Source organism: Apium graveolens, chromosome 5, assembly GCF_009905375.1.
Source record: "Apium graveolens cultivar Ventura chromosome 5, ASM990537v1, whole genome shotgun sequence".
NCBI lineage: Eukaryota > Viridiplantae > Streptophyta > Magnoliopsida > Apiales > Apiaceae > Apium > Apium graveolens.
In genome coordinates, this window is record NC_133651.1 from 37,059,185 (window position 1) to 37,071,495 (window position 12,311).

A 12,311-nucleotide genomic window follows, 5' to 3' on the forward strand; every position below is an offset into this window, starting at 1 on the left:
ATTCCTTGGGAGTTTCAGGAACTATCATACGTCTAAGCCTCTTGAGAAGCCTAGAACCCCCAATTTCAGAATCCTTCTGAGAAGTTGCTTACTCAGCTTCAACCACCACAGGTTCTGAAGAAGGAATCTGTTCCTCAGAATCTGATTCATCTCTCAAAGTAAATCTCCTCCTCTTTTGAGGTGTTTGAGGAACAGTCTTTGTTCTCTTTGGCTTAGAGGATGTAGGCTTCACAGTAGGTGCTGAAGAAGAAGGTTGAGCAGTCTGTGAAGTGGAGATATAGGATTGGAGATAAGTTCTGAGGGTAGGTTTAAAGGATTAGACTGAGAAATCAGAACTTAGACCTATACCAGAACTTAACAGTCATCAGAACATAATTTCTTAACTCAAAAAAGGAATGCCTATCTTAGTAAATACTCATACAAGTTCTGAGTTATGGACGTCAGAACTTAATCATCAGAACGTGTAACTTAGAACTTGTCCTCAGAATTTGTGCAATAATGACACAATGACTGTTTATCTAAAATAACATAGACCACCACAGAAATTTTCATCATTCAGATGGAGTGATTAGTGTGTGCATTAAGCTAAAAAACAGACAAAGAGTAAAGTCTGATTCACTTCAGTACATCTTAGAAATAAGGCATAACTAAAATTTTGCTAAAGATCTGTCATTGTCCTGAAACCTACTGATGAATGAGTTCATGCTAGAGTCCATCTCAACTGTTTTGTGCTAATTTTATGCATCTTTTGCAATTCTGTTTTACAGTGGCTTCTCAGTGTAAGTGAGTCACGACTGTTTATTAGAATTTATGCTATTTTCAGAGTATTTCTCCAGTAATCATAGAGTGTGAAAAGTCACCAAGAAAATATTTTGCTTTTCTGATGCATAATTACTTAATACCTGCAATGCACTTGGGTCGTCCCTTTCACAATTTTACTCTAGATCTCAAAGGAGTACCTGATTTTAATCTTTGATCTTTTTGCTTTTTTTCTTTTGATAAGAGAGGTTTATCAGCACTTAGTACATTCAGCAGTTTTACTAGTATCAGAACTTAACAGATGAGTAGCATTATTCTAATTTGTGACTTAGTAATAAGATATACAAAGTAAACTTAACTAAGCTCAGTTATCAGAATTTGCTAGTGTCATAAGATTTCCACTGAAATAATTACTTCTTCCATGGAATCATTTTGTTTATTATAGACTACTAGGTCAGTATCTAGCACAGTTATCCTCATAGGAATGAATAGGTACTAGAGCAAACATATCACTTATCATAGTTTAGAAACATATATCAGACAACAGTCAGTACTTAAAGACATTTATCAATTAAGCACAGAATACACAATGAGATTAATTCTGTAAATACTGAACATAAAGTCTGATAACACAGAACAAGTCTAAGCAGATTTAGAGAAAGAACCTGAAACCATTCCAAGTTCATTTACCAATCTTGTAAAAGTAGCTTCACATAATGGTTTTGTGAAGATATCTGCCAACTATTGATCTGTGAGAACAAAATGCAATTCCACTGTACCTTCATCCACATGTTCCCTGATGAAATGGTACCTAATGCTGATGTGCTTTGTCATTGAGTGTTGAACTGGATTACCTGTCATAGCAATAGCACTTTGATTATCACAGTAAATAGGGATTTTGAAATATGTTAACCCATAATCCAGTAACTGATTCTTCATCCAAAGAATCTGTGCACAACAGCTTCCTACAGCAATATACTCTGCTTCTACAGTTGATGTGGAAATTGACTTTTGTTTCTTGCTGTACCAAGAAACCAATCTGCCTCCAAGAAATTGGCAGCTTCCACTTGTGCTTTTCCTGTCAATTTTGCAACCTGCAAAATCTGCATCTGAGTAACCTATTAGTTTAAAATCTGATTCTCTAGGATACCATAATCCCAGAGCAGCTGTTCCTTTAAGATACTTAAAGATTCTTTTTACAGCTGTTAAGTGAGGTTCTCTTGGATCTGCTTGAAATCTTGCACAAAGACAGGTAGCATACATGATATCAGGTCTACTAGCAGTTAGATAGAGTAGAGAGCCAATCATACCTCTGTAGTCAGTAATATCTACTGATTTACCGGTATCCTTATCCAGTTTTGTTGCAGTGGCCATTGGAGTGGATGCACTTGAACAATCTTGCATTCCAAATTTCTTTAGCAAGTTTCTGGTGTACTTGGTTTGACAAATAAAAGTGCCTTCCTTATTTTGCTTGACTTGAAGGCCCAGAAAATAGCTAAGTTCCCCCATCATACTCATCTGATATCTTGACTGCATTAGTTTGGCAAACTTCTTGCAAAGTTTGTCATTTATAGATCCAAAAATGATATCATCAACATAAATCTGGACCAGAAGTAAGTCCTTTCCATGGTTGAGGTAGAACAGTGTTTTGTCTATTGTCCCTCTGTGGAATCCACTTTCCAGAAGAAACTGAGCTAAAGTCTCATACCATGCTCTAGGAGCTTGCTTAAGTCCATAAAGTGTTTTGTCAAGTCTGTAGACATAGTCTGGATGTTTGGTATCTACAAAACCTGGAGGTTGTTCAACATATACCTCTTCCTCCAATTCTCCATTGAGAAAAACACTTTTCACATCCATTTGAAAGACAGTAAACTTTTAGTGAGCAGCATAAGCCAAAAATATCCTTATGGCTTCTAACCTAGCAACTGGTGCAAATGTTTCATCATAATCAATTCCCTCCTGTTGAGAATATCCTTTTGCAACCAGCCTTGCCTTATTCCTTGTAATTATGCCATCACTGTCAGTTTTGTTTCTGAATACCCACTTTGTACCAACAACAGATCTATTCTTTGGTCTTGGCACTAGGGTCCAGACTTTGTTTCTTTCAAATTCATTTAACTCTTCCTGCATTGCTTGCACCCAATCAGCATCTTGAAGAGCTTCTTCCACTTTCTTTGGCTCAGTCTGAGAGAAAAAAGAATTGTAAAGACATTCGTTTGAAGTACCTGTTCTAGTTCTGACACCTGCATCAGGATTTCCAATTATCAAATCAGGTGTATGTGATTTAGTCCACTTCCTTGCAGATGGAAGGTTTTCTCTAGAACTGGATGCTCCCCCATGATCCATGCTGTCTTCATTTTCATTTTCTGATGCTCCCCCTGAAACTATGCTCTCTGAGTTGGATTCTTCAGAATTTAGATTTTCAGCACTATCAGAACCTGGCTTATCAGAACTTGACGAATCAGAACTTGAAGAGCCAGATGTATGTTCTGATCTTCTTGAGATGTGGTAAGATCTTGAGTATGCTCCCTCTGCATAGGTGCATCTTCCTTTGGCGTAGTCACCACAGTTTCAATAACATCAGAGTTTAATCCATCAGAGTTTACAGTATCAGGACTTAGACTGTCAGGATTTTCAGTATCAGAATTTGAGTCTTCATTTTCAAATCTCAGCTGATCATGGTCAATAAAATCTTCAAGACCAGTAATCTTCTTGTCATCAAAAGAGACATTGATAGATTCCATGACCACTTTTGTTCTCAAATTATAGACTCTGAAGGCTTTTGTGGAAAGTGGATATCCAACAAATATTCCTTCATCAGCTTTTAGATCAAACTTGGATAGCTGTTCAGGATGAGTCTTGAGAACAAAACACTTGCATCCAATTATATGAAAGTACTTCAGATTTGGCTTCTTTTTCTTCACCATCTCATATGGTGTTTTTCCTTGCTTGTTAATGAGTGTTGCATTTTGAGTAAAACAAGCAGTCTGCACAGCTTCAGCCCAGAAATAGGTTGGAAGTTTTGCTTCTTCAAGCATTGTACGTGCAGCTTCAATAAGAGTTCTATTCTTCCTTTCAACAACTCCATTTTGCTGTGGAGTTCCAGGAACAGAAAATTCCTGCTTAATTTCATGGTTTTTACAGAACTCTTCCATTATCAAATTCTTGAACTCAGTGCCATTATCGCTCCTTATTGTTTTCACAGAATCTTTGACCAATTTATCCAGATGTTTGACATGATCAATCAAGATAGATGCGGTTTCACTTTTTGTGTGCAAGAAATACACCCATGTGTATCTAGCGAACTCATCCACTATGACCAATGCATAATTCTTCTTTGCAATAGACATGACATTTACTGGACCAAATAGATCATCATGTAATAGATGATAAGGCTCAAGAATTGATGATTCAGTTTTGCTCTTGAATGAAGATTTTCTTTGTTTGGCCTTCTAACAAGAATCACAAAGGCCATCAGGAGCAAATACTGACTTTGGCAGTCCTCTCACAAGATCTTTCTTGACCAGCTCATTTATATTGTTGAAATTTAAATGAGAGAGTTTCTTGTGCCAATTCCAGCTTTCTTCAATTGATGCTCTACTCATCAGACAGATTGCAGAACCATCAGTACTTGTTGAAAGCTTAGCTTCATAAATGTTACCACGCCTGTATCCTTTCAGAACAACCTTGCCTTTAGATTTACTCACAACTTCACTGTGTTTTTCAAAGAAATCAACATGATAACCTCTGTCATAGATTTGACTTATACTCAGCAGATTGTGTTTAAGTCCTGAGACCATAGCTACTTCTTTAATGATGACATTCCCAAGATTGATATTGCCATATCCCAATGTTTTTCCAATGTTACCATCTCCATAAGAAACACCTGGGCCAGCTTTCTCCACAAAGTCTGATAACAGGGGTTTATTTCCAATCATATGTCCTGAACATCCACTATCCAGAACTAGGATATTTTTCCTGTTGCCCTGCAATCACAAAGACCATTAATAATTAGTTTTAAAGACCCAGACTTTCTTGGATCCTTTGGCCTTATCAAGTTTGTTAACATTTGCAGCGGATTTAGCATCAGAGTTTATGTTAACATTTTTCTTATCAGAACTTACACTATCAGACTTTGAACCAGAATTTACACTAGAAGGAACAATGGAAACTTTCTTCAAAGAAGGTTTTATTTGATAATAATCATAGTACAAACTATGATATTCCTTACAAGTATAAATGGAATGCCATAAATTTCCACAATGAAAACAAGGATTTTGTGGTTTATATATAACAAACTGACTCTTAACTCCTGATTTTGAAGGTAAGGAGTTTATGTTCTTATTCTTCCTGCAAAAAGAAGCCAGATGGTTAGAACTTCCACAGTTATGACACGTTTTCCTAGGAGTATCAGGAACAGGTTTATAATCATTGCTTTTATTCACACCTTCCTTTCCATTCCTATTTTTCCTAGGTGATTTAACCTTGTTTGCATTCTTAACATCTTTCAGCTTATGCTTAAGCTGCTTCTTAGTCATTAAGCCTACGTTTACTTCGGCTATCTTTTCCTGTTTTAGTTTGTCAGAAGTTAATTCCACTTTAACTTCTGATTTCACATTATCAGACTTTACAGTTACAAACTTAACAGGTTTTAACTTTGGCTTTTGCTTAACAACATGCTTAATTTCTACAGTTCCTTTATCACTCTTATCCTCTCCATAACCTAAGCCCTCTTTCCAATTTTCACTGCTTAGCAAATTTTGAGTTGTTCTGCCAGAGTTAGTCCAAGTCCTGATTATCTCTCTTTCCTTTTTTAACTCAGTTTTTAGAGATTCATTCATTTTTAGCACTTCATCCCTAACATAAAGAGCATCATCTCCATCCTTCTGAGTTTGATGGAACATAACTAACTCTTTTTCTAAGAAATCATTTCTTTTCTTAAAAGCAAGATTTTCAGAAGTTAATCTTTCACATGTTAAAATTTGATCTCTATAACTAACAAACATGGTTTTAAGATATCTTCTCAACTCATTAATATCATCAGTATGAAAAGCATAAGTAGTCTGAGGTACCTTTGTTTCAGCAGCTTCAGAACTGCTCTCAGCACTTTGTTTATCAGCATTTGCCATCAATGCATAGTTCTCCTCACTTTCAGAGTCTGAGGTGTCTGTCCAGCTTTTCTGCTTTGTGACAAGAGCCTTGCCTTTGTCACCCTTTACCTTCTTGCAATCAGGAGATATGTGGCCTTTCTCACCACAGTTATAGCATTTGACATTGGTATAATCTCCTCTATCAGACTTTCCTCCGCTGCCCTCAGATCTTCTGAAATTCTTCTTATCAGAACTTGTGCCTTTCCTGGAAAACTTCTTTCCCTTCCTGAACTTCCTGTATGCAATCTTTGTAGTCCCTTTCACCATAAGAGCACACAGCTTCATCATCTCCTCATCAGCATCAGTCTCAGGCAAGCTTTCAGAATCTGAGTCATCATCACTTTCAGAATTTGATGACTCAGTATCAGACTTTGTGAAAAGAGCTTTACCCTTGTCTTTCCTTGAGGTAGCTGCCTTGGGGGATTCTTCTTCAGCCTTAAGAGCAACTGTCCTTGACTTTCCTCCTTTCCTCTTGCTTCTTTGTTCCATCTCAAGTTCATGAGTCTTGAGCATTCCATAAATTTCATCAAGAGTTGTTTCATCAAGACTGTAGTTGTCTCTTATTGTTGTTGCCTTCAAATCCCAACATTCAGGAAGAGCTAACAGGAATTTAAGGTTTGAATCTTCAAGATCATACTCCTTATTAACCAGTGACAGATCATTCAAGAGTTTGAGAAATCTATCATATAAATCAGTCAATGACTCATGGTCATCCTCACCTTCCATATGGCATATTCAGATGGTCTCAGTATGGGAACTCTGATGGTTTCATACCGACTTTGAATTTGTGTCTTTGGAGGTTCTTCAGTTTTGGTAGGCTTAGTTGGAGTTTCTGTGTCAGACATGATTGTGTTTGGATCTTTAACTGTATGTGCGTTAACAAATAAGCTCTGATACCACTTGTTAGGTCACACACACTGTAGAGGGGGTAAATACAGTGTAAAATACAATCAAATCGAACTTTTAATATTTCAAGTAACAGAAAACAAACTTTATTGAAACAATAAACTCTGTTACAGTATGGAACTGTTACCTCTCAGTGATGAACAAATATCACGAGAGCTGCTAAGGTTATAATGAATAATCTTCTCGAATATGATAACACTTATAGTGTAAACCCTATGTCTGTGTTTATATACTATACAGTTACAAGATAATCGCTAATTGATATGGAATATAATTCTGCTTCCTAAAATATATCAATCAGATATCTTTTCTTTCAAGTATTCTATTCTTCATAGAATTCCTTCTTCATGCATATCTCTTCTTATGTTTATCTTGATCTTCTTTCCTTTAATCAGCTACTGTCCTTATTTGAACGTCCTTCAGCACTTAAGTTCTGATATCCATCTTCTGATGATTATCTCCTGATAATATAAGTACTGATATCCTTAAGTCCTGACTTCCAGTATAAGTACTGATTCCCAATTAAGTACTGATTTGTCCTGTTAAGTAAGATCTGAAAAAAACTAAACATAAATCATATTAGCCATGACATTATCAAATATATCTAACAAATAGGAATAACAATAAAAAGGGATGAGCCAAAATTGCTCAACAAGCCTGCAATAATATATATAGTATAAAGAGAGAGAAATAAGTGAACCAATAAGCTGTTGGTTTGAACAACCATCTGTATCTGTATAGGATAATAATTTGCCAATACTGGCGAGTGCCAAATGAACAAGACTGGAAACAAGAACCAACATATGCACTATAACCTGCTGATCAGTCAGGATATAGTGCGGATCTATACCCAACTGCATAGACCCAACCAACATAAAGAGTACTCAGGCAACTACGGCCTATTAAATAATGGTCTGGGTAAAATCCAGCCCGTATAGTAACCATCCAGTCCAAGGTATAACATCCAGAATAATCAAAATGCTTTTGATGTATCCCAACACCAGGATATACCAGAGTATATATAATAAGGATAAAAGTATTGGAATATGAATAGAGAATTCAATAAATTGGGAGAAATCAAGAATCGAAATGAAATAGAAACAAGAATTAATAATTGGGTAACAGTGTATATGAACAATAATTATCAAAGGTAACCGATATGATAAAAGGAAATATAATTCACTATTCTGAATTTAGAATAGGGGAAGAACTTGCCTTGCGCGTACTTAACCTGGTTCAACTCACCGTCTTCTGTCTCTAGCTTTCTCAGCCTTGCTAACACTGAACTTATCATTAAAAGATAGTCGTTTAGATAACTTACTATATACGTGTATCTCGAATTGATACCACGTAACCTTATCAGTCTACCCATGCGTTTCTATCTAACTCGCATATATACACATATAATTATATAGCACATAAGGTTCACATAACCACGTAAAGCACATAGCACATAAAGCACATAATTGATTTTTAGACTTATAATTATTTTTAGAATCGACACTAGACTCATATTTATAATAACTAACCCTATCTGATTTCATTACAATTTTTCAGGATTTAGTCGACTCGATTCTACCCCTAATAGGGCCTATGAATGATTAACTAACACAAAACCACTCTCTTCCGGAAGAAATTATAACTTACAATTATTTTTATTGGATTTGTTTCATTTTTCTGAGTCTAGGGGTCTTCGTTTTGCTCAAATCGGACTAACGATTTAATTATTATGAATTAAACAAGATTTAATTAATTAATAATTATTTATAATTAAATAATCCTTAATTACATTTTTAAATAATTAATTAATAATTATTGTATTTTAAAATAGTCAATCTCTAATTATCAAGATTAATTACAATTTATTATAATTATTTACAAATTAATAATACTTACCCGATCAGATAGATTATTTACAAATAATCAATCGATACAATTAACTGATACGTTATTTATCGAATAATTACTAATTACTCGAATTATAATCTAACTCAACGATTAACTACTCGTATAAATACGAGTTACTCGCAATTCTCGAATAACTATCGAACCATTATATTATTATTGTAACTTATACGATTCGTTAATCAATTAATTATCGATATGTAATTATACGATACAAATAATTATTACGACATTCTTTGAATAAATTATTGCTCGAATAATAATTGTAATTATCGAATCACTACTCGTAATATTAACTAATTATCGAATTATTAATCGTATTATTTAATCCTTATTTATTAATTAATTACCTAATTATTAATTAATTGCCTAATTAATAATTAATTAGATAACTAATATATAATTAGATAAATAATAAAATAATTAATTAAATAAATAAATTTGAATTTTTAAATTAATAAAATAATTCAGATATTATTTACAAAAATATTTTAGATTTTTAAATCTAATTTTTATTTGATTTTTAGAATTATTAAAAACTGATTTTAATATACTAAAATATAATTAATTAATAAAATTTGCAGAAACAGAATTCTGGAAGTCAGGTTGGGAATTTTAGGATCAAACCTGGGTCGAAACCGGGTTGCAAATCGGGTCGAACCCGGGTCACGAAGAACAGCCCACCGGTGTCGTTCCGGTGGGTTTTTCCGGCGAGTAAAAACGGCAATCAAACGATGCTTTCCATCCCATTTCTCTGCGTGATCGTTCCTGGCCACCATAGCAACCTCCTCCCACCTTCCTTCTTCTCCATTCGTCGACACCGTCATCGGAAAAACGAAGAACACCGCCGTGGCGGCGGTTCTCCGACGAGGACGAAATCGACTCCAAAACCGACGAAACTGGTGCCGTTCAACTGTAAACTCGACGATCTAATCAACCTAATCAACAGAATCAACAAACAACAACTAGATATTCAAACCCGAATTCGCAATTAAAACCCGAAAATACAAATTTAAATTCGATCAATCAAACATTAAAAACGATTGCATAATCGAAAACTACAATCAATCAGCTTCAAAACGGATACTTACATGACTGATTTGGTTAACAGAATCACGATCAAAATTGGCTTTGATTCCAAGAACTCCAAGAACCCTAATTCCCTTTTTCTGAATTTTCTGTTTAGTTACTGATTTTTATATAACTAATTAATAATTAATTACTGAAAAATTAGCTATTTATACTATGTAAAATAATACCCCTAAATAAAATTAAGGGGCTAATTACACTCCTAATAAAAATATTTGGCCCCAATTTTTATAATTTTTGGGTATTAATATTGAATTTTTAAATATTTAATAAATACAAAATAAATGCTAAAAATTCCCAAAAATTGTGAGTATTACAAAAATGCAAAGAAAAATAATGTATGATAATTTTATGATCATATAAAAATAAAAATATGATTTTTGTGGGGTTTTTGGTACCCGAAGGGGTCCGGAAAAGTCATTTTTCGCGAAAATGGTAAATTTGTAAAATACTTAGGGGTTCAGAATAACGATATGGTATAGGGCATTTATGGCAAAATAGGGCCAATGATTTTGTTCGAAATACGGGCTTTTAAAACATGGTTTTGAGCTGTACGGGTTTTGATATAAAATATATAACTTACGATAAAACACTCAATAAATATCCAAAACACGTTTGGATCAAAACAAACAACACGTAACACATAGCAGTTAGGGTTTAATGACTTAACACATTTAATCACATAATAATACACATAATTTATCTTTATTTTGATATAATACAAGCATAATTTCTCGGTCGTTACATTCTCCCCCCCTTAACAGGATTCTGTCCTCAGAATCATACTATGCAAACAACTGAGGATACTTTTCTATCATTTCACTCTCGAGCTCCCAGGTTGATTCTTCAACCACTGGGTTTCTCCACAAGACTCTCACTAATGACACAGACTTATTTCTTAATACCCTCTCTTTCCGATCTAGAATTCTTATCGGCTGTTCTACATACGAAAAATCTGCCTGAAGTTCTATTGGTTCATACTCTATTACATGTCATGTATCAGGGTTGTACTTTTTAAGCATAGATACATGAAATACGTTATGAATATGCTGCATATTAGGTGGTAAAGCTAACTCGTACGCAACCTTCCCAATTTTCTTCAAAATTTCAAATGGTCCGACGTAGCGAGGTTTCAATTTGCCTTTGTTGCCAAACCTAGCCAATCTCTTCCATAGTGATACCTTTAACAATACATGCTCCCCTTCCTGGTAGTCCATATCCTTTTTGGATTGATCGGCATATTTACGCTGTCGATTCTGCGCTGCTTCAAGTCACTTGCGGATCAGTTCTACTTTTTCCTTGGTCTGTTAAATCAGTTCTGGACCTAAAATTTTACGTTCTCCCACTTCATCCCAACAAGTAGGTGTTCTGCATTTTCTTCCATATAGAGCTTCATAAGGTGGCATCCCAATACTTGCTTGATAACTGTTATTGTAAGAAAATTCCACTAGCGATAAGTGCTCGTCCCAATTGCCTTCAAAGTCTATTGCGCATGCACGTAGCATATCTTCAATTGTTTGAATTGTCCTTTTGCTTTGCCCGTCCGTTTGTGGATGATAAGTTGTACTCATGTTCAACTTCGTTCTTAGACATTCTTGGAATTGTCTCCAAAATCTCGAATTGAAACGGGGATCTCGATCCGATACAATCGATACGGGTACTCCATGACACATTACAATTTCCTTGAGATATAAGTGCACTAACTTGTTTAGTGAAAATCTTTCGTTAATCGGAAGAAAATGTGCTAATTTCGTCAACCGATCAACAATAACCCAGATTGCATCGTGATTTGCTTTCGTCCTTGGAAGTCCCACTATGAAATCCATAGCTAAGTGTTCCCATTTCCATTCTGGAATATCTAGTGGTTGTAGTAGTCCGCTCGGGCGTTGATGTTCAGCTTTCACTCTTTGGCACGTATAACATTTGCTGACCAATTCCGCTATTTCTTTCTTCATATTCGGCCACCAAAAATTTTCCTTCAGGTCTCTGTACATCGTTGTGCTTCTGGGATGGATTGAATATCTTGAGCTATGAGCATCTTGCAAAATTTCCGCTTTCAGTTCCGGTACATTAGGTATCCAGATCCTTGAAGCAACACAAAAAATTCCTTTAGCGTCTTTCTGACTAGTAATCTCTTCTCCTGTCAAATTATCGATATCCTGGTCCATTACCTCTTCCTGACACCTTCTTATTTTCTCCAATAGTTCTGGCTGAAAGGTCATAGCGTAAATTATTTCAATTTTATGGTACACGAACTTCGATCTCCAATTTATTGAATTCCTTGATTAAGTCTTCTGAAGATGTTAACAAGTTCAATCGTTCCTTTCGACTTAACGCATCTGCTACTACATTGGCCTTGCCTGGATGATAATTGATTGAAATGTCGTAATCCTTAATTAACTTTAGCCAACGTCGCTGTCGCATGTTAAGTTCCTTCTGTGTAAAAATGTACTTCAAACTTATATGATCCGTGTAAATCTCACATCTTTCACCGTACCTGAT